Below are 27,292 nucleotides of genomic sequence, written 5' to 3' on the forward strand. Positions count from 1 at the left end.
AGTGGTTGAGAGCTCTAGGTTGGGAGATGAATAGAGGCTCAAGGCCCAGCGCTATCATTTCTTAGCTTGCTGACCCTGGGCATGTTTCTCCAACACTCCGCACAAGAAGGCTAATAAATAGCTTTCTTGGAGGAGGAGAGAATTCAGTGAGCTAGCCCCTGTAAATACATTGCACATTTTCTGGACATATGGTAAATATGCAACAGTTTGGACTATTGTATTATTACTACCTGGCTAGCTCCTCTGGTATCCTTAAGGTAAAGTATGAAAATCATAAAAATGTAGCTTAATATGGAAGCATTAAAAATTTTGTTCCTTTCCCAATGTGCAATCCCGGTTTCCAGTTCACAAATGATACGTATGAATTTTTGGAGAGATTTGGAAGCTGGGAAAGGGGGGGCATGGAGGCTTTGGTAGAATTTGGAAGAAAAGAGTTCTGCAGGACGAAGAGACTCATTCTGTTGGGTTGTGCGGCCAAAAACTGTACATTGCTGAGGCGGTTTAGAGGGAATGGATTTTTAGCACAGCAGAAGGTAAAACTTCTCCATATCAAGGCATTTTTTAAAAAGGAAGAAGGGGAAGTAGGGATATGAGGAGGGAAAAAGCCTAAAGAGGGGTGATAGAAGATAGGAAGGAAGAGAAGATGGTGCAAAGGAGAGGGAAAAAAGAAGGGAGGTGGAAGAGGAAAGAGAATGGAATGAGGAAAGAGAGTCTGGCAGGAGGTAGGGAGGGAGGGATGGAAGAAAGAGGGAGGGAAAGAAGGAAGAGGTAAGGAAGGGAGGGAGGAAAGAAGGGAGGAGGGAAGGGGGTAGGAGAATCTTGGCTTTGCAGGACAGCGAGAGTGGGACAAATGACCCCATCTGCTATTCCTTCCAGAATATCCAAGCCTAGAATAAACACCCATCAGATATTCCCCCATAGATGGGCACTTGGACTAAATGGCCTTCAAAGTTTTCTCCCTAGGCCATCTTTTTATGAAACTTTGGATTTTGAATAATGTGGTGGCTAGAGAATTCAAATATGTAAAGCGGATCCTTTGTTGTTTTCATTTCCTTGCAGCTGATTCCTTCAAATCCCAGAGGGCAAAACTAAAATGTTTTCTGAAGTTGTTATATGCATAATGTTTAAGGCATCACGGGTGCATGTCCAAGGCTGACAGATAAACTGTTTCTTTCTCTCAAATTCTTCTAAACACATGACATTTCTGATCTAGTCCCTCTGGAGTCCAGCCCTCGCTGAACATACACAAATAGTTTCTTTATCAAAAATAGCAACCAAATGAGATTTTTCACTTAGGGGCAACTTAGTGCTGCAACATTAGCCATGAACACTTATTCTCTTAGTGAAATTAAAAAAAAAAAAAATGCCCCTTGTCCGTGGGAATCTAGACCTTTCTAGCATGTGTAACCCATGTCACATTTCTCATTTACACAGTTTGAATTTTTTTCCCCATTTAAAAGAGCAGCTTTCATTCCCACTTAGGTTTTAGGTCTTGCATGTCCTATTAATCTGGCTGTAGAAATTTATTATTACACTTGGAACACTTGTTATATTACTCCTTTGACTGAACTTGCATTTGCCAAGTGACTCCAGAATTCAAGGACGACATGTGCTCTTGATCCTCTCAGATGGGTTTATTCAGAGAAGCACAGCTTAGATCTCTGTCTGGGCTGGGAGGTGGAGCACCTGGCGTATTCAGATTGTGCTCTTGACCATGCAGATTTGGGAATACTTATGAGCACTGACATTTATTGTCATTTTACAGATCTGGATTGGTGTTTTCTTTCTTCCTGGATTCTATGGCGAAGTTGTATGTAAGCCACCATATAATGTATTATTTGTTTCAGGGGTATAGGTCTGTGATTCATCAGTCTTAAACAATTCGCAGCACTCCCCATACCTCCCTTTTGTAGTGGCTCTGTATTGTGAATAGAAAGACTTTCCAATAGACATGGTCTATTACTCTGTTATCAATCGCACATTTTCTCGTGTGTGTGTGTGTGTGTGTGTGTGTGTTTCCTTAAAAATATTGTATTGTGGGTGGGGCACCTGGGTGGATCAGTGGGTTGAGTCTCTGCCTTCGGCTTGGGTCATGGTCCCAGGGTCCTGGGATCGAGCCCCACATGGGGGTCTCTGCTCCACGGGGAACCTGCTTTCTCCTCTCTCTCTTTTCCTGCATCTCTGCCTATTTGTGATCTCTGTCTGTCAAATAAATAAATAAATAAAAGTCTTAAAAAAAAAATCAGTTACCACCATCATCTGTTCTATAAGAAAAAATATTGTATTGTGGGAAATAACAAATGTTGTATAACATTATTTGGAGATATTTGTTCATGTAGAAAGAAAGCCAAGACATGCTACAGAAGAGCTTTCTGCACAAAAGGAAGGCATGCCTGAATTTGTTCAGAGTTATGAAAATTGATGAGGTGAAGAATTTCCACTAGATTTTTATTTAAGTGAAATACAAGGCAGTTAATTTCAAACAAATAAAAAAGAATGTAGTTGCTTTATGAACCTTGCAAATGGGCAAATGACCTTTAATATATGGAATGACTTTGCCATGCTACTTTAAAGGCAGGACCAAAAACATCGCTGGACCTTTCTGAAAGAATGTGTGGGATGAATGGCAGGATTTTGAGGAGGCAGGAAATCATCCAGGTATTTCCATACAAAAAGGGTTGGGGTTTCGTTAGAGCTGAATGTTTCTTGGAGAAGGTTGCAGACATCCCCAAGGTGGGTCTCCTTACTTTTAGAGAAAAAGAAGTAAAGTTCCAGAGAGGGTAAAACTTGTGACTCTTACTGGCAGAGTAGGAACTAGAACTTTGACCTTCTGAACTTTGGCTTAGTGACTGCCCATCAGAGGATGCATTCTCTCAGACATTCCCAAGACCCCACAGTTTCAGCTGAGTCTGGGACGGCCTTCCTGAATCTTGAGAGCAGGCAACTTGGTACCAAATGTGAGGGCTGATATTTGCTATGGGGGAAATGCTGCTTCCTCTTGACTTAACTCAGACTGGAGGACCACATTGGATGAGTTCTGGGGTGCTCTCTCTCTGACCCTGATGCTGCGAGGGCTGTGGATACAGTTGGTGCTAAATGCATAGTTGTTGGATGACTGCATGCTTGCTGATCGTGGTACACGCTTCTGTCTCAGTGCTTTTATTGTATTCTGTGCCCATATTAATCTTTATAACATCTCATTCTCTGCAAGGTCAAGTTCAGATTCCCTTCCTTCTACTTGGCATAGTATCATATTCCTTAGCCTTTCTTCTATCTCAGTTGGAGCAATCTCTCAAGCCCTGTATTTGAATCTTGCTTTCTATATGAAAGCTTTGATTAGTTTAAACTTAGTTTTTTTCTTCTCTGAAGTCACATTGTGTACAGCCTATGTTCATGGTAGCCAGGATGTGCTATAGAGTTCACACCTCCAGAAGCAATCCTCATAAGACAAGGGATGGGAATTGGTGGCACAATTCTGGGTGCATTCCTCAAAAAGTCACCAGTGGGACTGAACCCCATTTGCCCAAAATGGTGATACACTGTTCAAGGGCTTTCTACTACCTTCAGTTCACAATCTATTTGGGAGTGAACCTTTTATTCCTTCCCCTCTCTCTTCTTAATCCTCTTTTGTGCTTCTTGGACTTACTTGCAGATACACTACCTGCATCCAAGTCCTTGTTTCAGGGTTTGCATTTAAAGGAACCCAAAGTAAGACACCATATATTGAAATACTTAAAAAAAACGTACAGAACTCAGCTTAAAACTATGCATATCACACATTCTAAAATTATACAGATTAAATAAATATGGATGAATGGAAAATATGCCCTATATTAAGATCTATTTTCTGTCTCCTCTGAGGCTGTCAGATCATACTGAGCTTTGTATTCATGGCTAATAATAGTATGGATGCTTCAGAGTCATTGTTCATTCCCAATATGATTCCTTTGTAGACCTGTTGGTATCCCTCCTAGATTTCTTCGATAAAGGAGCTGCTATGTTGGCTGTCACAGGGGCCCCTGCTCTGGAGAATTGCCCTTGGCCAATGAGGTCATGTCTATCATCCAGAGGCAATCAGAGACTTATGACATGGGGACAACACAGGCTGGTTTCTGTGCCTTAGAGGGGGCTCTGTGGTGAAATTCATACTCCAGAGTTCCTTGTGGGATCAGATTGAAGCTAGATACCATGTCAGTTCATACCACACTGTTCATCTGCTTTCCCTGCCCATATTTTTCCCTTATTCCCCTTCACCAGAGAATCCTCCCTCAATATATCTCATACACCTGAATCCCCATTTCAGGCTCTGCTTTCCATCTTCCTTATCTTCCAGGGCTTCTTCCAAGACCCCTGGACAACCTAATGCTGAATTTCCCATTTAATGTGACAATTCATATATTCAGTAAATTTTGGAAATCTCAGCTCTGCCACAAGGTAGGACTGCCCATTATTGTCATTTTCACCTCTCCCTATTGAATATGTAAGAATGGTGTTTGGCAACACTTTCAAGAAGTAACCTTCTTCGGTTTGTCCTGTTCAGTACATGGAATGACTTGACCATGGAATTTCTCTAGGATTAATAAATAAACATTCTTGGGGGAAAAAACCATGACTTTCCTCTACCATAGAACTATTACTGCTACATTATATAGAATGATATTTAATATAGTTCAGCTTATAACTTATAAGAGGCCACTTTGAGGTTAAAATATTTTAGCTGCCCTGTTGCTTTTGCAATTGAAAGGAGCAGAGTAGCTAGAAAGATCAAAAACAACCTTTTAAATTCCCCAAGGCCTTGTTTAATGGAGTGTATACAATCAAATTTCAACAATCCATGGTTAGATTATCTATGGCAGTACTTCTCGGACTTTAATGTGCACATGAATCACCAGGAGATCTTGTTTAAATGTAGATTCTGGTTCAGTAGGTCTAGTGTGATGTCTTAAATTCTGTATATGTGAAAATCTCTCGTAAGATGGTGATGCTAATTGTCCACAGACTACGCTTTAAGCAACAATGTCTTATATATATTTTTCATTCCTATAGTGCTCGCCCCCTCCCATCCAGTGACTATATAGATAATATAATTTGGAGATAAGATTGGAAGTCTCACACTAAAGTCCTTCATGACTATGCAGCCTAAACAAAATTGTCCTCCTGGCCTCCTATGATAAGCTCTGATTCTAAGGACATATAATGATGTTGCACTTGATCAGAAATAAGAAAAATGTTGACTTTGGTAAATGTTTTTTTATGCAGGTTCAGGTTTAGGCTAGATTTCTCCTGAGTACACATTCTTATCTAGCTTTCAGAAAGGGATATCACCTTCAATGGTAACACAAGGAAAAAAAACACAGTCAATACTGATATCATAAGCAGTCTGGTTAGTAACAAAAAGTACCGATGGCACCCTAGCTGGGCTTGCTCTTTGGGGTTCCTGCTCCATAGTGAAAATTCTACTCTTAGTTCCAGGCCCTATCTTAATTTATTTATTTGACAGACAGAGATCACAAGTAGGCAGAGAGGCAGGCAGAGAGAGAGAGGGAAGCAGGCTCCCTGCTGAGCAGAGAGCCCAATGTGGGGCTTGATCCCAGAACCCTGGGATCATGACCTGAGCCAAAGGCAGAGGCTTTAACCACTGAGCCACCCAGGTGCCCCCAGGCCCTATCTTAAACATGAAATATCCAAATCAAAGCTTACTTTGCTATATTTCTTGAATTCTAAAGTCTGGGCCTGAAATAATTTATTTCTCCAAAATAGCTAGTCCACATTTCCAAGGTACAGCTGACATTCTGAGAAATACACATCTTCAGAAAATATCCTCCTGTTTGTGTTTAATATAATATAGACCATATTTATGGTTTTACAAAATTCTCAGGAAAATAAATATGTATAATGTTCATAAAATTAGAGTATCATACACATAATGTATTGTTTCCCCATGGGAGGTATTGAACAATAAAACAAGATGAAATTTTAAGACTGTTTAATTTTCCCTCAGACCAGTATTTTGTATTTTATATATATTTACTCTAAAATAATTAATTTAGAGTAATTTATTTAACAAAATAAATTTAGAGTAATAAATTTATTATTTAACAAAATATTTAGAGTAATTTATTTAACAAAATAAATAATTTTGTTGATATCAACAAAAATGGCAAAATCTCTGAAAATTCTTTCCTCCATAAAGTCTACAAAAATTGATAACAGGTAGTCCAAATCAACATTTTCATAACTTCAGAAATTAGCAAATTTGTTCCAGTTATATGGGAAGTTTTTATTCAATAACAATGGTTGGATCTCAGTAAAAACAGAGAGCCTTATTCTTAGAGTACTTTAACTTGCCCTGTTGCCATCTTCCCATCCTTAAGCTCTATGGTAACTGGTTGCCTTGAAAACCTAGAGCCCATGCTTATAGTTAAACATACCATCCTGGCAGCAACTAGAAGAGAAACAGGGTTGAATCTCCTTTAAATTGCATTCCCATAGATTATTATTATTTGACCCATTTAATGGTTCCCTGGAAGACCCCACCTGCAAGACAGTCTTTATTTCCCCTGACTTGGACCTCTTATAATGCAAAAAAACCCCTTTGTTTCATGGCACTGTTTGTCAAAAATAATTAGAGGTAAACTGCCTACTTCCGTGTCTGTCTGAAGCAGTAGATAACAGTTGGAGAAAACCATAAACTAACTAAAAAGCTTTAAAGGAAAAGCTGGGAAAAGAGATATCCACAAGGGTTTTGAAAAACTCATACACACAATCACAAGGATCAAAAAGTTTATATGCATGTGTAGGGATATGTGTATGTTCAGGAAAGACCTGAGAAGACCTTAAGTTCTCACCTGTGGCCTACCTTGAGGCTCATTGTAAACAGGAAGTGAAGCATAAGGTAGAATCGTGAAATACCTGCCTGAGTCCTGAATATGTTCCCCAGTAGACAGACAGAGCCCTCAACAGAGCCTGGTAGACTTACTGGTTCATTTAAGGAAATCTGTCCAGTCATTAACTGACCATGATGTTGACTAGGCAGAGACTTCAGTCACCACAAATGAAAACGAATAGAGAATTAACATAAAAAGGTTATTTCAGGGAAGCCATTAAACCAACAAACCACAGCCAACACTACCACCACCACTATGGCAAGCACATACACACAGACATAAAACAAAACCTAGTAGTAATAGCAAAACACTAGAAGGGATGAAAACCTGATTTTCAGAGTTGCCATGTTGTTTTAAATGTTCAATTTCTGATAACCTATGAGACATGCAAGGAAACAAACAAACAAACAAACAAACAAAACGAAGGTACGGTGCCTAAACAGGGAAAAGAGCTGTCAATAGAGATTGTCTTTGAGGCAGCTCTTGTATTGGACTTACTAGACAAAGACCTGAAATCAGTTATTTTAATTATAATAAAAGAACATACAGTCTATTGGAGAGCATAAGAATGATGTCTCACCAAATATTGAATATCAATAAAGAGGCAGAAATTGAATAAAAGAACCAAATTAAAAGGTACAACTACTGACATTAAAATTTACTAGAAGAACACAATAACTGATTTGAGCTGGCAGGAAAGTCAGCACAATGGAACCTAAATTAATTGAGGTTATATACACTGAAGAACAGAAAGAAAAAACAATGAAGAAAAATGAGCAGAGACTTAGAGGCACATCAACATACTCATAGAGGGAGTCCCAGAAGGAGAAATGTGAGCCAACAGGGAAGACTATTAAATATATAATGGCCCCAAACTCCCCCAATTTTTTGAAAAACATTAATCTGAATATAGAAGAAACTGAACAATCTTCAAGTAGAATAAACTCATAGATATTCACACCTAGACACACTATAATTAAATTGTTGAAAGACAAAAACAAAGAGAAAGCCTTGAAAGCGGCAAGAGAAGAATTCATTACATATAAGGGACCATAAATAAGATTAACTGTTGACTTCTCATCGGAAACCATGGAGGCCAGTTGGCAGTGAGATGATATATATATAAAGTGCTGAAAGACTTTCCAACCAGTTCAATCAAGAATTCTGTAACATAACTATTCTTCAAAAAAGAAGATGAAAAAGAGACATTATCAGATAGATAAAAACAGAGAGTTCATTATCAGCAGACCAGCAAGAAATACTAAAGAAAATGTTTTAGGTTGAAATTAAAGAACACTAAACAGTAAATTGAAGACATTAAAAATAATACGTACCAATGAAGATGACTATATCAATAAATGTATAAGACAGTATAAATGTATTTTGGCTTATAGCTCTTTTTTTCTCCTATCTGATTTAAAGGATATCTGCATATATCAACAACCATAAATCTGTGTTGATGAGCACATAGTGCCTAAAGATGTAATTTATATGACAGTAATGACACAGAAGATCAAGTGGAGAATCCAGCAATATAGGAACAAAGTTCTAGCATACTATTGAAATTAAATTTGTGTGAAAGCAACTAGATTGTTATAAATTAAGATGTTAATTATAATCCCCAGGGCAACTAGTCTGAAAATAACCCCCAAAAATAGAGTAAAAGAAAGGAAAATTGAATTAAAATGATAAAGTAGAAAATATCAGTTTAACACAAAGAAGTAGTAATGGGTGAGTAGAACAAAAAGATATATGACACACAGAAAACAAATAGCAAAATTCTGCAAATATAAACCTTGCCCTGTAATTACAGTAAGTGAAAATGGATAAACATTCAAATCAAAAAGCAGAATGGACAAAAAAATGATCCAAGTATATGCTCTCTAAAAGAAATACACTTTAGATTCAAAGGCAAAAATAGATTGGAAATAGAAAGATATAAAAAGACATACCATGCAAAGATTAAGCAAAAGATACATGGATTGGCTCTAGTATTAGACAAAATAGACTTAAGGATAAAAACAGTTACTAGGGACAAATAAGAATATTTTATAATAATGCAAACTCTTAACAAAATACGCAAGAGAAGAAAACATTTCCCAATGCTGGAAAAGACATTATGAAAAAATAGCTATAGACCAATACCCCTTATGAATAGAGAGTCAAAAATACTAAAAAAAATACTAGCAAACTGAATGCAACAACATATAAAAAGAATTATACACCATGACCAAGTGAGATTTATTCCAGCAGTGCAAGATTCCATCAACATATGAAAATCAATCAATATAATGCAATGAGTTAATAGAATAAGGGACACATTATGGTCATGTGTCCCTTGCCTCCATGGCCCAAGGGACCTAAGGGACTAAGATCAGGAACATGACAAGGGCATGTACTCTTGTCATTTCTACTTAGCATAATACTGAAGTTTTGAGCCTGTGTAATTAGGTAAGAAAAAGAAATACAAGGCATATAGAATGTAGGATGAAGTAAAACTACGCTTATAGATGACATGATCTTTTTTATAGAAAATACTAAAAGATCCACAAAAATCCATTAGTGCTAATATATAAGTTTAGCAAAATTCCAGGATACAAGATCAATGTACAAAGATCAATTATATTTCTACACACCAGCAAAGGTCTGCAAATGAAATTATGAAAATAATTCCATGTATAATAGCACCATTAAGAAATAAATACTCGGGAATAAACTTAACCAGCGACATATAAAACTCATACACTGAAAACTTAAAAGTATCATTGAAGGAAATGAAAGAATACTTACATAAATGTCAAGATGACTCATGTTCTTGAATAGAAAGATTTCACATATCAAGATGGCAATATTTCTCAAGCTGATCCTAAAAGTCATAATCTATTAAGGGTCTAATATCCAGAATGCATCAAGAACTCTGCAGAAAAAGAGTAAAAATCCCAGTATGGGCAAAGTATTTGAGTAGGCATTTCTCCAAAGAAGATATGCAGATGGCCACTAAGCTTATGAAAGATTTTCAACATCCTTAATGATTAGGGAAAGGCAAATGAAGACTACAATGAAATACCATTTCACAGCAAAAAGTGTCTATGATAAAAAACACAGATAAGAACAAGTGTTGGCAAGGATGTGGAGAAATTAGAGTCATCACTCATTGCTGCTGGGGATCTAAAGTGGTGTAACTGCTGTGGAAAACAGTTTGGCACTTCCTCAAAATGGTACACGTGGAGTTACCATATGGCCCAGCAATTCCATTCCTGGGTACATGCAGAAGAGAATTGATGACATCAATTCACACAAATACCAGTAAATGAATGTTCATAGCAGTTTTACTCATAAACAAGCCATAGCTTGGCTTTACTCATAGCCAAAAAGCAGATGCTACCTAAATATCCATCAACAAATTAATGGATAAGCAACTGTAGTGTATCTACACGATGGAGTGTTCTTCAACTATATAAAGGAATAAAGAACTGATGCATGCTGTAAAATGGGTGAACCTTGAAAAAATGGCAAGTGAAAAAAAACAGACACAAGTGACCATATACCAAATGACTCCATTTGTAGGAAATATCCAAAATGGGGAAATCCATAGAAGAACAGAAAGTGAATTAGTGGTGACCAGGAGCTTTGGGAAGGAAAAATGACAGTGACTGTTACCAGATATGGGGTATCTTTGTGGGGAGATGAAAATGTTCTGGAAATGAGGTGTTGGGTGCACAACCTTGTGAATATGCTTGAAACCACTGAGTAGTATTTTAAAGGGACATAATTTTTTTATAGGTGAGTCATGTTTTAATTTTTAAAAAATCGATGTGAGGGCGCCTGGGTGGCTCAGTGGGTTAAGCCGCTGCCTTCGGCTCAGGTCATGATCTCAGGGTCCTGGGATCGAGTCCCGCATCGGGCTCTCTGCTCAGCAGGGAGCCTGCTTCCCTCTCTCTCTCTGCCTGCCTCTCTGTCTACTGTGATCTTTCTGTCAAATAAATAAATGAAGTCTTTAAAAAAAAAAAAAGAAGAATGGACTCATTCAGGAATAATCCATCGATTAAAAAAATCAATGTGAGTTCACAGAAAAGGAGATACAGAAAACTTTACTGCAAATATAAAGAATATTGTAAACCTGACATAATTGATTTTGGAGTCGTCTTTTTTTTTTTTTTTTAACCTGTTCTGTTAATCTGATACCAACAATTGGCATGAATATATGAAGCTGATGGCAAAAAGAATTCACATGTTAGTGAGGCTGAATTATTCAAAAACAAGATGAATAGAGAATTTGCATGCCCAAAGCTAAAAATTCATGAGGAAGAAATGAAACCCAGGAAATAAATCCATACAGACAGGAATAATACCGTTTTGAATGAGTTCAGCCCGGTTGCTTGTGGTAGGAAAAAGTTTGAAACAACAGTGAGAGAAAAGAAAGAAAACAACATTGCAGGAAATTTGGATTTTAATTTGAGGGAAAAAAAAATCATATGGTCATTCCCATTATTTCTTTTTTTTTTTCCTAAGTATTTTATTTATTTATTTGACAGAGGTCACAAGTAGGCAGAGAGGCAGGCAGAGAGAGAGGGGGAAGCAGGCTCCCTGCTGAGCAGAGAGCCCAATGCCAGGCTTGATCCCAGGACCCTGAGATCATGACCTGAGCCGAAGGCAGAGGCTTAACCCACTGAGCCACTCAGGCACCCCCCATTATTTCTTAATATTGTGTGTAAATTCTGTCTCCTTAGCAGTAGCCTCTCCAGATGATCACAACTCTATCATCCATCGGGGCTTCTCAAACTATAAGCTACATTTGAATCACCTGGGACCTTGTAAAATGTAGATGCTAGTACAGTAGGTCTTGGGTACAACATGAGATTCTGCCTTTCTGTAGAACTTATTGCTGATGATGCTAATTGCCCACAGCTTGATCACACTTTAAGCAACAAGGTTTTTTTTTTTTTTTTTTTTTTTTTTTAGATTTTAATTTATTTGACAGAGAGAGAGATCACAAGTAGGCAGAGAGGCAGGCAAAGAGGGGAAAGCAGGCTCCCCACAGAGCAGGGAGACCAACGCAGGGCTTGATCCCAGGACCCTGAAATCATGATCCAAGCTGAAGGCAGAGGCTCAACCCACTGAGCCACCTGGGTGCCGGAATTAGGCAGCAAGGTCTTATGTGCCTTTTGTGCTCTTCTCAGTACTGTGCTTAATAAAGACCATCCAGTGGCTAGATGTTGAATAAATAGATGACTTTCTAGGCTGTGATAAATGTCTTTCCTATTTATATTTTCTGAGGCACACATACAGATTAGGGAAATTATAGTGCATCACAACATGAGGAAAATATTGTGGATTCCATCAGATATTTCTTTCCTATATAATCTCAGAGCACACTGCTGCTGCCAAATTTTTGCACATAAGCAATGTGAACTGCAGTCAGCTGTGAAAACTGAAGTTTACCTCCCTCACGCATGGAAATTACTTCAATAAATGTTACTTGAAAAAGCGAGATTGAATGTAAACACATAGATGCCTAAGACTGTTTCTTATCTCCATCTCCATATGGGTAAGCAAAGCTGCAAAAGTTGGAGCATCTCATCATGGGTCTTTTGACTTACAGGCAAACTCGGCATAGAATCCACTGTACTTCTTCGCACTGTGAACTGCTTTGTGGAAACTTCTCTCACAGAGGAAGTACAGAACCTAATGAAGTCTGTTCTCTTCTTTGCTATTTCCTCTTAGGCCAGAGGGAAATGACAGTCTGTGTTACTCAAGATTAAAATAGTTTTCCCCAAATAGATTTCCCAGGCTTGTGGGTGAACAAGGCAGGCAAGGGGGACGAATCTGCTTACTTGAGAGTAAGCCTCTTGACGACAGGGTCTTTTTTTTTTTTTTTTTCAAAATTTTTAAAGATATTTTTAATTTATTTGACAGAGAGGGAGAGAGAGAGAGAGATTACAAGTAGGCAGAGAGGCAGGTAGGGAGAGAGGGGGAAGCAGGCTCCCTGCTGAGCAGAGATCCTGATGCAGGGCTCAATCCCAGAACCCTGGGATCATGAACCGAGCCGAAGGCAGAGGCTTTAATCCACTGAGCCACCCAGATGTCCCTTGACGACAGGGTCTTAAGCCATCAGGAATCAAAGCCATCATTCTATAATGTTTATTGAACACCTCCTATGTGCTTCAGCACTGTGGCAGTTTATTTAATCATCACAATACCTGAAGAAACACAAGGTCCTTGAGAAGAAGGAATTTGTCTGGACTGTTAAATGTAGTATCTCTAATAGCTGGAATGATGCTTGGCACATAACAGGTATATAATAAGCATTAGTTGATTGACTCAATGACCTATAAATTAGATAATGTTCTTTTTAATTTTTTAAAAATTTAAGTTCAATTCAATTAACAAATAGTGTATTATTTTCAGTGGTAGAATTTAGTGACTCATCAGTTGCATAAACACAGTGTTCATTCCATCATGCGCCCTCATTAATGTCCATAACCCAGCTACCCCATGCCCCCACCCTCCTCCCTTCCAGCAACCCTCAATTTGTTTCCTGTAGTTAAGAGTCTCTCATGGGGGCGGGGGGAGTCTCTCGTGGTTTGTCTCCCTCTCTGATTTCTCCCCATTCAGTTTTCTCTCACTTCCCCTATGATCCTCTGTTCTATTTATATTCCACATATGAGTGAAACCATATGATTATTGTCTTTCTCTGATTTACTTATTTCACTCAATATAATACCCTCCAGTTCCACCCATGTTGATGTAAATGGATCCTTTTTGATGGCTGAGTAATATTCCACTATATATAGATAGATATATCTATATAGATATATATAGATACATATAGATATATATAGATATATCTATATATATATGGAGCCCAGATGTCCATCAATGGATGAATGGAGATATATAGATATAGATATCGATATATTTATATCGATATCGATATCAATATAAATATATCAATATCTATATCTATATATCTCCATTCATCCATTGATGGACATCTGGGCTCCCTCCACAGTTTGGCTGTTGTGGACATTGCTGCACATTGGGGTGCAGATAACTACATTGTATCTTTGGGGAAAATACCTACTAGTGCTGGGTCATAGAGTAGCTCTATTTTTAACTTCTTGAGGAACCTCCATACTGTTTTCTAGAGTGGGTATACCAGCCTGTATTCCCACTGACAGTGTAAAAGTGCTCCCCTTTCCTCCTCATCCTCACCAACATTTGTTGTTTTCTGACTTGTTATTTTATCCATTCTGACTAGTATGAAGTGATATCTCATTGTGGTTTTGATTTGTACTTCCCTGATACCATGTGACATGGAACTTTTTTTGAACTGCTGGCCATTTGTATGTCTTCTTTAGAGAAATGTCTGTTCATGTCTTCTGCCCATTTCTTGACTGGATGTTTTGTTTTTTGGGTGTTGAGTTTGGTAAGCTCTTAAGATCTTGGATACTAGCCCTTTATCTGATATGTCATTTGTAAATATCTTCTCTCATTCTGTCAGTTATCTTTTAGTTTTGTGGACTGTTTCCTTTGCTGTGAAAAACCTTTTTATCTTGATGAAGTCCCAATGGTTCATTTTTGCTATTATTTCCCATGCCTTTGAAAGCATGTCTAGCAATAAGTTGTTACAGCCCAGGTCAAAGAAGTTGCTGCCTATGTTCTCCTCTAAGATTTTGATGGATCCCTCTCTTGTATTTAATTCTTTTAACCATTTTGAGTTTATTTTTGTGTATAGTGTAAGAAAGTGGTTTGGTTTCATGCTTTTGCATGTGGCTGTCCAGTTTTCCTAACACCATTTGTTGAAGAGACTGTCTTTTTTCCGTTGGATATTCTTTCCTGATTTGTCGAAGATTAGTTGACTATAAAGTTGAGGGGCCATTTCTATGTTCTCTGTGCTGTTCTATTGATCTTTGTGTCTGTTTTTGTGCCAGTACCATACTGTCTTGACGATTATAGTTTTGTAATAATGCTTGAAATCCAGAATTGGGATGCCACCAGCTTTGGTTTTCTTTTCAACATTCCTCTGACTATTCAGAGTCCTTTCTTGTTCCATACAAATTTTAGGATTTTTTGTTCCAGCTCTGTGAAAAATATTGATAGTATTTTGGTAAGGATTGCATTGAATGTATAGATTGCTTTAGGTAGTGTAGACATTTTAATAGTACTTGTTCTTTCAATCCATGAGTATGGAATGTTTTCCCATTTCTTTGGGTCTTCCTCAATTCCTTTCATAAGTGTTCTATAGTTTTCAGAGTACAGATCCTTTATCTCTTTGGTTAGCTTTATTCCTAGGTATCTTATAGGTTTTGGCGCAATCAATACCTTGATTTATTTTTCTTCTGCTTCCTTGTTAATGTATAGAAATGCCACTGACTTCCATCATTGACTTTATATCCTGCGACATTGCTGAATCCTGTCCAAGATCTAGCAATTTCTGGGTGGAGTCTTTTGGGTTTTCAACATAGAGTATGATGTCATCTGTGAAGAGTGAAAGATAATGTTCTAACTTTATAGGAAAAGAGCCCCAAAAGTTCAGAGAAAAACATAATTTCCCTTAAATAGCACAGCTAGTAAATGACAGGGCAGAATTCAAAAGATGGTCTGTTAGCCTCTGAAATACACACTGGATCAGTCATGCTCTTCCTTTATTTTCTACCTTTCAAAACGCATGGCATCTTCTATCTCCCAGGGGCTGCCCAAGTGCATGTGCCTTGTTTTTTATTTCTTATTCTGACAAAAATTCTACCCTTCTCTCTCTGGCACAAGACTATATACCAGAATAAATTCAGTTTGAGAGGATTGGGTCTAAGTTTTTATAAACATCGATCATACACAAAGTGTAGCAACAAAATACCAGTAACACAGCAATGTGTCTTAGAACTTTGGCTGAGAACCACTATACTAAGGGTTGTGAGATTTAACAAATGAAAATATAGGATTCCCAGTTAAACTTAAATATCAAGTAAACATCAAATAATATTATAATATTAACATGATCCATTATTTGGTATACACATACTACTGTTTGTTTTTCTGAAATTCGAGTTTAACTGGTCCTATTGTGTTTTATCTGGAAATCCTAACCATACTAGATCACACCCTTGTCCAACACAGTAGCAGGAGCCAAAAGGTATTGGTTGAGTGGATAAATAAATGGACGAGTAGAAGAATAAACAAATAAGTGAACAAATCATCATTCAGAATCTCTAATACTCTGTTTTGGGCATCATTTAGGCAAATGTTAGCCTGTGTCCTTTTGATATCACCTGCAACATCATCACATATCCTTGGAGGCAGAGCTGATCCCTGGGGCCAGGAGAGTCATATGGCTTGGACTGCACGGTCACAAAGGGCTCCAGGTTTAGGCTTTCAGTCTCATCTTTAGATTACATTATCCATGGAGCTGGGAGTGGGTACAGGGGTGAAAGAAATGTTTATCAAACAACTTTAAAATTGTATCTCATTGAATAGACCATATGGCTAGCCTTGTATGAGTTTGGTACTGCCACTGCAACAATTTACTACACACATAGTGACTTAGAATAGCACAGATTGATCAGCTCACAGGTCTGGAGGTCAGAGGCTGAAAACAGGTTGTATGAGACTAAAATCAGGGTGTTGGCAGGGCTGTATCCCTTCTGGGAGCTCCAGGGGAGAATCTGTGTCTTCTCTTTTCCAGCTTCAAGAAGCCACCTGCATTTCTTGATGCCTGGCCCCCTCCAGCAATGGTATTACTCCAGCCTCTGCTTCTTGCCTTGTTTCTTCTCTGACCCTCTTGCCTCCCTTTCATAAGGATTCTTAAGATTACACTGGGCTCAGCCAAATAATCCAGGATAATCTCCCCATTTATGGAACCTTAACTTAATCATAGTTTCAAAATCTCAGTTATCAGTAAGGTAACATATTCACAAGTTCCAGGGATTTTGATGCAGACAACTCTGGGGCCATTATTTGGCTTACAACAAGCACTGTAGCTAATGTGTCATTATATTGCACAGTGTTTCCTATAAATGTTAATAGATTAAGTGTAAACCTTCAAAAGATACCAACATTTTTATAGATTCTTTTGTTGTTTCTTCATGTTTTAATATGCTTAGAGCCTCTTCTGACTTTCGAGAGTCTCTACTTGAAACAATGTGATTTCTTATCTCAGTAATGGAAATATCACACAGTTTGGTACATCAAACCAGTGGTTCTCAATCTTGGGTGCACATTTGAGTCAACTGAGCACTTTTTTTTTTTAAATGCTGCACACCAAAGCCATTAAATCAGGATCTCTGGGAAAATGGATCCAGGCTTCAGTATGTTTAAAAGCACCCCACATAATTCCTGTGTGTGTCCCAAGCTGAGAACCACTGCACTCAATTTAGCCTTCCGCTGCTAAGCTAACCTGTCTTTTCTTCCTTCCCTCTTTCCTGATTTTAAAAATTTTTATTTACTTATTTATTATTATTATTTTTAATCGGAGTACAGTTGACGTACAGTGCTACATTAGTTTCAGGTGTACAACATAGTGATTTGACAAGTCTGGGGATGTTATGCTGTGCTCACCGTGAGTGTAGCTATGGTCTGTTACCCAAGGCTATCACAATGCTATTGACTATAGTCCCTGTGCTATATCTTTCACCCTCATGACTTAGTCATTCCGTAACTGGAACCTATACCTCCCACTCCGCTTTACCTGTTTTTGCTCCCTATTTCTTATTCTAGCCTATTTTTCTAGCTATCTGCAAGTTTGTATCTCTCCCTTATTGGTCTACGTTATTTTGATTGCATCATATTCAATAAGGAAAGACCTATAGATGTTCTCAAAACAGTCAGTATGGTGTGGCTTAATGTGGACAGTGCTGTTCTGGGAATGAGAAAGTGTTCTGTTTTATTTACCCCAAGAAGCAAGTTCTTCACCTCTCTGAACTTCAGTTTCCTTATCTGTAGAATGAGGAGTTTGGAAGAAACTTTCTATGGTCTTTTCTAATTTATAAACCTCACAGTTCTAAATATAGAAAGAAGAGCAAGGTCTTATGGACAGAATTCTGGAATCCAGACCTGAAGATTAGATCTGATTTAATTTAATTAAGAGCAAACAGTTTTACTCTATGCATCACTGTTTGTCTTGGTTTGTTTCTCCCAGAAGCAGAATATGGGACAAGGATTTGCATGTGAGTGATTTAGTTAGGAAGCATCCCCAGGAAGAATCAGGATAGTGAGGCAGATGATTCAAGCTGGATTTTCAGTTTGTCTCTGTGTCTCTGTGAATGTCACCAGAGCTCCATTCCACTCAGAACCCAAGAGCCAGTGTAGAACATGGGGCTCAGAGTTATCCCACCAGCAGGTAGAGGTTGTGGTAGGGAGAGGTGCTGCATACCGATTTTTAATTTTTGTCAGTGGGTTGATGGCTGCTCCTGGGGACTGTTAATTCTCCAGTCATTTTGCTCTGCTGTGCATAAGGGTAGAGAACTGTGATGGCAAGAGAATCCCTTGAGCAAAGAGATGCAAATGGTGACATTTGGATGTCAGGTCAATGTGCACCACAGGGTAGGGCCAACGGGGATATGGGCAGATGCTACTGTGACTCTTAAAAAAAAAAAAAAAAAAAAAGACAATAAATTCTTGCTCTTTATATATTAATTAAGAGTATTTGAGGGATAAATGAATTAACATTTCTGAAGTACTTTGAGAACTGTCCTCACCCTTTGGGAAAACTGCTGTAGGCAGACAGAGCATTGCACCAAAGACTCTCTTGGATATTTTTAGAAAGCAGATGACAATTTTCAGTCTGTTTGGGAACCATTTAGTTAGATTCTGTTTCAGGCCGCTAAATGACATTTTCCCCCCTCAAATATCAGAAGGTTAAGGAGCTAGATTTTCAATACTAAGAGTAAATGAAAATATATTACTTTCAGGTATGACAAATCCCTATGTAGGTGTTAAGGAGGAAAGGTGTTGCTAGTATGCTATTTGTCTTGTGTTTTAGCCCAAAGGGAGAAAGATGTTCTTTCCATACTATGCCAGAACCTGCAGACATATACTAGGAACACACAGATTTACTTTTTCTCCACTGATAAAGAACGTCACCACTGTTGCTCATGCTCATCACAACTGTGCTCTCCTGAGACCATGGACTCCTTCCATGTCTTATTATAGAGCACTGAACAAGGTGAGTTGACCATCTCTCAATCTAACCATTCCAAAAAATTCATGGTACTGGGTGATTTTTTAAGTTGGATAAATAGCATAGATTTATCTCCAAATTTGAAATCTTGCTCTGAATGCGTTCTCTATAGTAAAATAATGATAAATGTTTTGGCTTTAGATCCATAACCCTTAGCTCTGTCAATATCATTTACTAGAATCTTCACTATAACACTGATGGAACTGCAGAGTCCATGAGCCAGATTCCACCTAGTGCAGAGTCTGGGGGATGGGGAACAGGTGGTGCTAGAGCTTGTTCCTCAACATTAATGAATCTGTGGTTTTAGATTGTCTCTAAAATAGGAACATATATTCAAAGCCATCAAGACCACCTAACCCCACCTGAGCTGCCAGAATGGCAGAAACCATGAATGACCCCAGACTAAATCAAGAGAAGACCATTCACTTGAGCCCAGCCCCAAATTCTTATCCACTGAATTATGAATAAACAAAATGGTTGTTATCTTAAATCAATAGCCATTCTGGTGGTTTGTTATAAAAAAATAGATTAGTCATATATATATTTTTAAGCAACAATCACTGGGTGTTTAATAAGGGAAGTCTTTGACATTTCAGAAATATTTGAAAGGCAATTTAGCCCTAGTTCAGATCTCTCAAGTTTTTGTTATGACTGTTTTTTGCCTGTAGGCCCATTGTTCTCAGATACATGTTCTAAATTTTCTCTGCCACACCTTTGCTTATGTAGACCCCGAACATGGGATCTCCTCTGGTCCCCTTAGCCTGCCCACAGCAAGCTGTTGTTCAAAATCAACCTCCTTCACAATGTTTGCTTTGATCAACCTGATTTTTTCATCTGCTAAATCTACACAATCATGAATAGAATCTACATATTTTATGCTTTATCAATCAATTCAAAAATCTTAACCTCCAGTCTGGACAGTAAGTTTCTTGCAGAAGGGAAGATGCCTGCACCTAGTAGGATATCTTTCACATAGTTCCAGATGTGTGAGGATCCACCCACAAATGTAGGGGTCCCAGTGATCTACTACCTATGGTTGTTTGCATTAATATATGGCAGGAGGGAAAGAGTAGAGGATCAATGAAACATCCCTCCATCCCTGGCTCTTTTCTCTTTGGCTATGCTTCTGTGTTCACTACTTTTTATGACTGTTAGCTTTATAGTTTCCAAATAGATTTTATTAGCGGTGGAGAAATACTCAGGGAGTATTATCCTTAGAATCATTGTGAAGTATTGTTGCTGCGCTGAATGCAGTTGTAGGAGTTATGGTGGAGTTCGAAAAGGAGAAGGCAGTGGTGCTACCCCAGTATTATGAAGTGTGTAAGGACAGAAGACCTTCAGTACATTTGTGGGACTGAATTCCACTGAATTAGCCTTATCTCCACTTTCTTGTTTTTCTTTCTTTCTTCCTTCTTACAACACACTTGGTGAGCAGATCGAAACTCTGGTCCTCATTATAGCCAATAAGATCAACCCTATATAGAAGGATTTCTTTTCAGTTTAGTGATACTATCTTTTGAACTTGAAGAAGGTCATATTTCAGGGATATTACATTTCTGGTGGATGAGCCTTTATTGTCAGTGATAATTTTAAACCTCACTCCCTGGTGGAGAGTCACTGGCAGCTAGCACTGGGACTCAATGGGGTCTCTAAGAAGATCTAAGTAACACAAGCATAAAAATGCAAGTGAAATGTCAGTCTACACTTTCCTCCAAGGAATATGATGCAAAATCCAGAAACATTCACAAAGCTGACCTAAGAGAATCTGAAAACAAAGACAGAATTTCTTTGGACAATTTAATCCAGAGATTGAAATGGATGCCTCTTGGAATAAGAACTAAAGGATCTTCTTTCACACTTTCTTCATTTCAAGTTTAAGGGTTCAAAGGTGGTGACTGGTTAAGAGTCTAGGCTTTATGGTCAAACAGTTTGATTCAAGATGTCATTACCTAGCTGTGTGATTATGAATAACTTACTTAACTTTTTTAGGTTTTATTTTATAATTTACTCTTTATCTGTAAACTTAGCCCATACATACTGTAACCTATAGATTGCTTTACTTTCCTTTAACTGATAACTAATAGTCATGCAAAAAATGTTTGTTTTTATTATGCAGTGTTGCTAGCTTATTTATTCTTAACACTTATTAAGAAAGTCCTTTCGTATTAGCGTCTTTGGTCAGGACTTCCAGAAGTTGACCCTTAGACAGAGGTTCACTTAGAAGTGATTTATTATGGAATTGCTCCCAGAAAAGACTGGTGAAGGAGCACGGGAAGCTTAACAGGGAACTTAAAGCAGCTAGAAGAGGATAGAGAAATTTCACATAAATTTCCAGCTCAGCCTGACCCCAAGGGGAGCTCCATAGTTTGTCCTACCTCATGATGAGGGAACTGGGACTTCACAGTTCAGCACCAATCTGTCATCAGTAAAGGTTTGCTCTGGCATATATAGACTCTCAGCTCTTCTGGATATAGTGTGCAGGCAAAGTGGCTTGAGTAGCTTAAGAATATTATTCCAACAAGAGGCATGTGGGTATTTCTTTATTAGAAGCAAAGAATACAGAATGAGGATGAAGAATGATGGAAAAGTGCTGAGTAGTTCCAGGAAAGAATATGGATTTATTCACATAATATACTAGGTGTGTTTTAGAGACTTAATGAGAGATGACAAGGCTCTACTTTCAAATGAAAAGATGACACTGGTCAATGTGAAGTGTTTCCAACTCAGCTTTGCTTCCATGTGAATACACCCACATGGATGAATGCCTTTTGAATTGTCTGACCTTTTCTGTTCAGATTTCCAGAACAGCACTAACAAACACATGACAGAATCACTTTCATTCTAACTCTTCACTTTAATTCTAATTGACTTTAGGATAGAACCACCCAGAAGAAGACACTTGGGTACCAAATGATCCAGAGTGTAGGCATGTAGCTTAGAAAGCTACATGCTTCTCAGGGAGTCAGAGCAAGAGAACAAAGCACAGGTCCTCTTTTAGGGCTCTGCTCTGGCTAGATGTGTGATGCCTGAGCAACTTGCTCAGTTTCTTCAGTAGTACTGAAAATCATTATTAGAAACATCCCACCATATGTGCCTCAATAACTCAATTAGTTGGGCATCCAACTCCTGATTTCAGCTCAGGTCATGATCTCAGGGGCATGGGAATGAGCCCTATGTCAGGCTCCCTGCTGAGGGCAGAGTCTACTTGATATTCCCCCCCTTTCCCACCCCACCCCTATACTCTGCTCATGATCTCTCTCTCTCTCTTTCAAATATATAAATCTTTAAAAAAAAACTGTTTATACATGAATTCTCATCTCAGGGGTACCTTGCCTATGCCACCTGTCTAAGAGGATGTTATTACCAATTATAAGACACAAAAAGGTCAATAACACAACTTGTTTAACCCTCCCACAGGGTTGCTGAGGATTACAACACACATTTGAACTCAGATTTGGCTCCTTTTCAAAGTCACATTCTAAACACCATCTTTTAGTTTCTCAGTAAACTGAGGAGGTCATGCCAACTGAAGTATAACTTAACAGATAACTTTACAGTATCATGACTCTGATCATGTGTGACCCACCCCCTTCAACTTAAGAAGAACTAGCTCTTCTAAGATATTCAAGATATTGAGGCTCTCTGAATATCTCTTATAAGAATCTGTAGAATCTGGGGATAGTGACAGGAGGGAGCAAACATCCCTCCCATATTAGTTCATTTCTGTAGTCTGAGAAGATTTGTTTTTCTTATTTTCTATCTCTCCATTTACAGAAATGCTTTAGACATTCTGTCACAATGTAGGGAAGGGAGGAATATGGTTTAAGGGAAGGACGGAAGGAGAATAATTGGGTCCTATTTGGGAAATGCAGACTCTTAGAAGATAAAGCCCTTAGTTCTCTGGATTCTGGGATTTGTGTGTATGTAGTGCACAGCTTTGCTGGCTGGTCCTTTCACTCATTCCACTCATCTAACCTGCTCTGCAAAACATTTCCAGCTGCATAACTCACATCCAACTTAAAACCAGTACCAACTGTGGCACTAAAGCAATTTTTTCCCTCCCAATCCCTACTTTAATGCTTGCTTTCCAAGGTGTTACACAGCAACCTTATTACTTTATCACAAAAAAGATCTGAGTTCTCCTTATTAGTGGACTGAACACACATGTTACTTGTACAGAAGTTATTCCTATAAGCTTTAATCATTAGACAAATATTGGTACATTATCATTTATCTTTAACTCATTTATAAGTTACGTATAATATATGCACAAGATATACAATAAATGCACTTAGGCAGAGTTACCTGGAAACAGAGCCTGAGGCAAGGATTAAGTGCTGAAGCTTTATTTGGGAGATGCAGACCCAGGGCATTAAGGGTGAAGACAAAAGAAAGTGAGGCAGGGAAGGGAAGGGTAGAAAATAAGGTAAAGGGGATACTTTACTAGTCACTGCTTCATGATGATCTGTGAGTAGATACAGTATGTTGCCTGGCAGGTATATTTGCTCAGCCTTACGCAATGTCTCTGGACAGGAGTTACTAAGATTCTGCTCATGGAATAGTTCACGAGAGATTAAGGAGAGGGCATGTGAACAGTGAGCCCATCAGGAGATAGCTGGTCCTCTAGGTAGCTTGAATCTGCGGCATATGTAGAGCTTTGAGGTTCAGGATTTTGCATGTCCTTTCTAGAGTTAAATAACAAAAATTCAATTGCAAAGATCTAATTGGCTTTATTGAATGATTCACTAATTGGGCAGCATCCATCTAACAAATAGAAAGGAGTTCCAAAGAGCTACAGAAAGGGAAAGATTTTTAAAGGCAGAGAGAGAGTAGAGAATGGTAATTATTAGTAAAGAATGCTTTGTTGTTAGCAAGGTTGCCCTCCTACAGGGAATGAAATGAGTCTATCAGTGGATTACCTCTTAGGGTTAACAAAGAAATTCCAGGATGGCTGGTTAAAGGTCACATTTCTGAGAGTGGCTGAAGCTGCTGTCAGGTTAAGTGTTAAGTCTTGGTGGAGTTTAACATAAGTGACTCCATTTTGGGCCTGCTGTCTCTGTCTCCTTTCTAGCACCAGAAAGACAGATATCCTTAATTTGCTTTGTCTGTTAGACTGGTGTTTATGTGGTTTATGGAATCAGTCTCATGCATTCATTTAAAGCCAGACCACACAGACTGCCCGCTGCCAGGGTGAAGTCCTCGTATCTATATTCAATCAAGGACTTCTGCCATATTTATCCAGCTGGTTTTGAAAACAAAGGAAATTACATGCAGGGGTGAGGTCAGTCATCAAGCCTGGGCCTCCTGAGGCGCCAGGCCTGAGATATCTGTCCAGTCAGTGTGGCGGGGAGACATGGGCCTCATTCCCATTAGTGTTAATGGAGCCAATCGTATGAATCCACTACATATCAATGTGTATTCTCTCATGTTTTGATATCTTAATGCATGAAATTACATCTCTAGGGAAAGGCTTGCCTCCTCTTAAGTGCTCCCAGTTCCCATTAATGATAATGGAAAAGACACACACACACACACACACACACACACACCCTGTTGCTCGGAAAAGTAGGCAAACTAGGGAAGATGATTAGGTTTCACGAGTGTTACAGGAGACTCGAAGAAGCTGTGGGGAGGGTCTGACATGATCCTTCTTTGTGGGCTTATTTAAGCAGTTTTATTATATATAGACTGTTTTCTCAGAACGGTTAACCGATAATTGGCTAGAGTCTCCTCTCCAGGAGGAAGACGCTGAGATCTCTGTACATAATTGGGAATACCCTTTGGGATGTGGGGTATATTTTTGAAGAAAGGGAGTGGATAGGGCACTGGAGGAGCCGCAGGTATTCCCATGAGAATGTCGGTGGGTAAGCAGGAGGACAGTGTGGGGGCATCTGCCTTTGCTCAGGTGCAGGAAGAGCTGACAGGGAGACTAAAGGCTACTCTGGGCTGGAGAAATGCTGTGTGAGGAAGGAAAGCGTCCACCACTCTCCTGCCTGCACTTTCTTTTGGATGATGCTCTTCTGTGTTTTAGGAAAAGCAAGATAAGCAATTCTGGCCACACTCTGCCCTTTTCTCTTTGTAGAGAGGGCACTGATGTGGGTTCTTCAACAGTCTGAGGTTGCTGAAGTGGTATAATTGTACAACTTAGAGAGAAGACTACGTGATCAGATTACAAATTAATACGAGAATCAGCCAACGCATATTTACTTTCTCAGCAGGTTTGGCTACTGTTTCTCCTGTTGAACTAGAATGTGTCCTCTTGGTGACTTCCCGTAGTTTAAGGAAATGGCTTGTTTGGAACCATCCACACATGTAAGCAGCACAGTATTGTCACTTGCTGGTGGGAGGGGAAAGGTGCTGTGAGGGGCACATAAGTAATTTCAAACTAGAGACCCCAGTGTCTGAAATTCTGTCACTTTCGTTTGTTCAGTCTAAGCTCTCACTTTATTTTAAAATTTCGAGCAAAAGAATGCTGGAAGAGAGCCTATATTCTGCAGTTAACACCTATGAGGGAATAATTCCATCAGAGACCACTCAGATGTGATTCATAGGGGAGGATGCTTCAAGTGGGAGAAGAAAACGAGGGAAAGAGAAGAAATAGGGGGGAACCTGGAGTGGGACGGGGATGAACCTGCATCCTCACAGAGACTTTGAGAGGACAAGAAAGGGCAAATGTGTTGTTGAGCTGGGTGCTTACTGTAGAAGACATTCCTTTGTAGCTGGTGTTTCTTATCATTCTTTGGAGTGAGTGTTACAGAACCAGTCTGAGACCCAGATGAAAGCTATGGACCCTGTTGTCAGAAACGTGTGTGCACACACACAGGCATGCACCCAAGCTCACACATGTTTCATGGAATTTTGAGTGTACATAGATTCTCCCAACATCCACGGGCCCTGAGTTCAAGGAAAGAGCCAAACTAGAAAAATTCAAGGTCAGAGCTCCAGTATAATGAGGACAATAGATGTTGGCCAAGAATAGTCTGGGTTGTCTCCTTTCTAGCATTCCCGTATAGAAGGTGACTTTTTGGTAACAATGAAACTGTACACAGACCTACAGAGACTGGTAGGAATACTCACATATTCTGATAAATTGCAGTGCTGCTAGTTGTGTGGGTAAGGATGAGTTTTGAGTCAACAAACCTAAGTAGTCACACAGAATAATTTTGGGAAGTATCTCAACACTTTCTACCTCTTTCTTATGCACAAACTCATATTACACTCACTCAACTGTCTTCTTCCACAAGTGTTATATCAGAGTCACTTGGACAGGGAAGAATCAATAGGTCTTCAACAACATCTCACTATTGATATACCAACTACTCTTCCACGCTCACCTGCCTTTCAGAGGCTCTGGTTTCCTAAAAGGAAAGTACCATTACCCACTGCTTCCATGTCAGTCTTCCAACCTTTTTTTTACCAGCAAATGACAGACCTTGATATTGTACCTTTAGGAGCAGAAATAGGAGATGACTCTACTTTCCAAGCTTTGAGACAACAAAAATACAGTGTTTAAATCCTTCATTTTGTGGCCCCTCAGAAATAAGCAAAATCTTCCCCATGTGAGACTAAACTGTTATTTTTAATGGTTTTTTAATTCTTACACATTAGGAGGAAGTTCTTAAAAAGTGAGCAGATGCTCATTCCTCAATCAGATCTATGCGTTCTTGCGTTTGCAAGATACAGATGAACTGTGACTCAGTTACTACAGCAGGAAATTATCTGATTTCAGCTCCATGCTTCTTTAAAAAAAAAAAAAAAGTAATTCCCTAGTAAAAATGGGTAGATCAGAGAGAATAACATCTCTTTATAACTGATTTATCTTTTATTTTTAATTTTATGTCATTGTTTAATTCTAGATAAAGGCAATTCCTAAACTATTAGTATATTTATTCTAATGCCAGATGAATCGTACTCTGGAAGATCAGAGTGGAGTTGCTAGTGGCATCCACAGGTCCACTTTGAAGTCCCATCCTTTCAGCCTGACCATTTGCTCTAAGTGATAGAGAAGGGTACAACTGAGTTAAGGACCCTGTCTGCAAGTTCATTACTTTTAACCGTGCTCACCAAGGATTGGGTCTGACAGCCCACTTTGTAAATGATCACTGCAGAGCTCTGATCCTTCTTGTGGCAGGGGTAGGTAGACTGAGAGGCTTTGACTTCACCCAGTTTGTGAAAGAATTGGTCACTATTGAATGCTTTCTCTGTGAATGTTTCCCAATTCAATACAGAC

This window comes from Martes martes (genome assembly GCF_963455335.1).
Source record: "Martes martes genome assembly, chromosome: 9".
Classification (NCBI taxonomy): Eukaryota; Metazoa; Chordata; class Mammalia; order Carnivora; family Mustelidae; genus Martes; species Martes martes.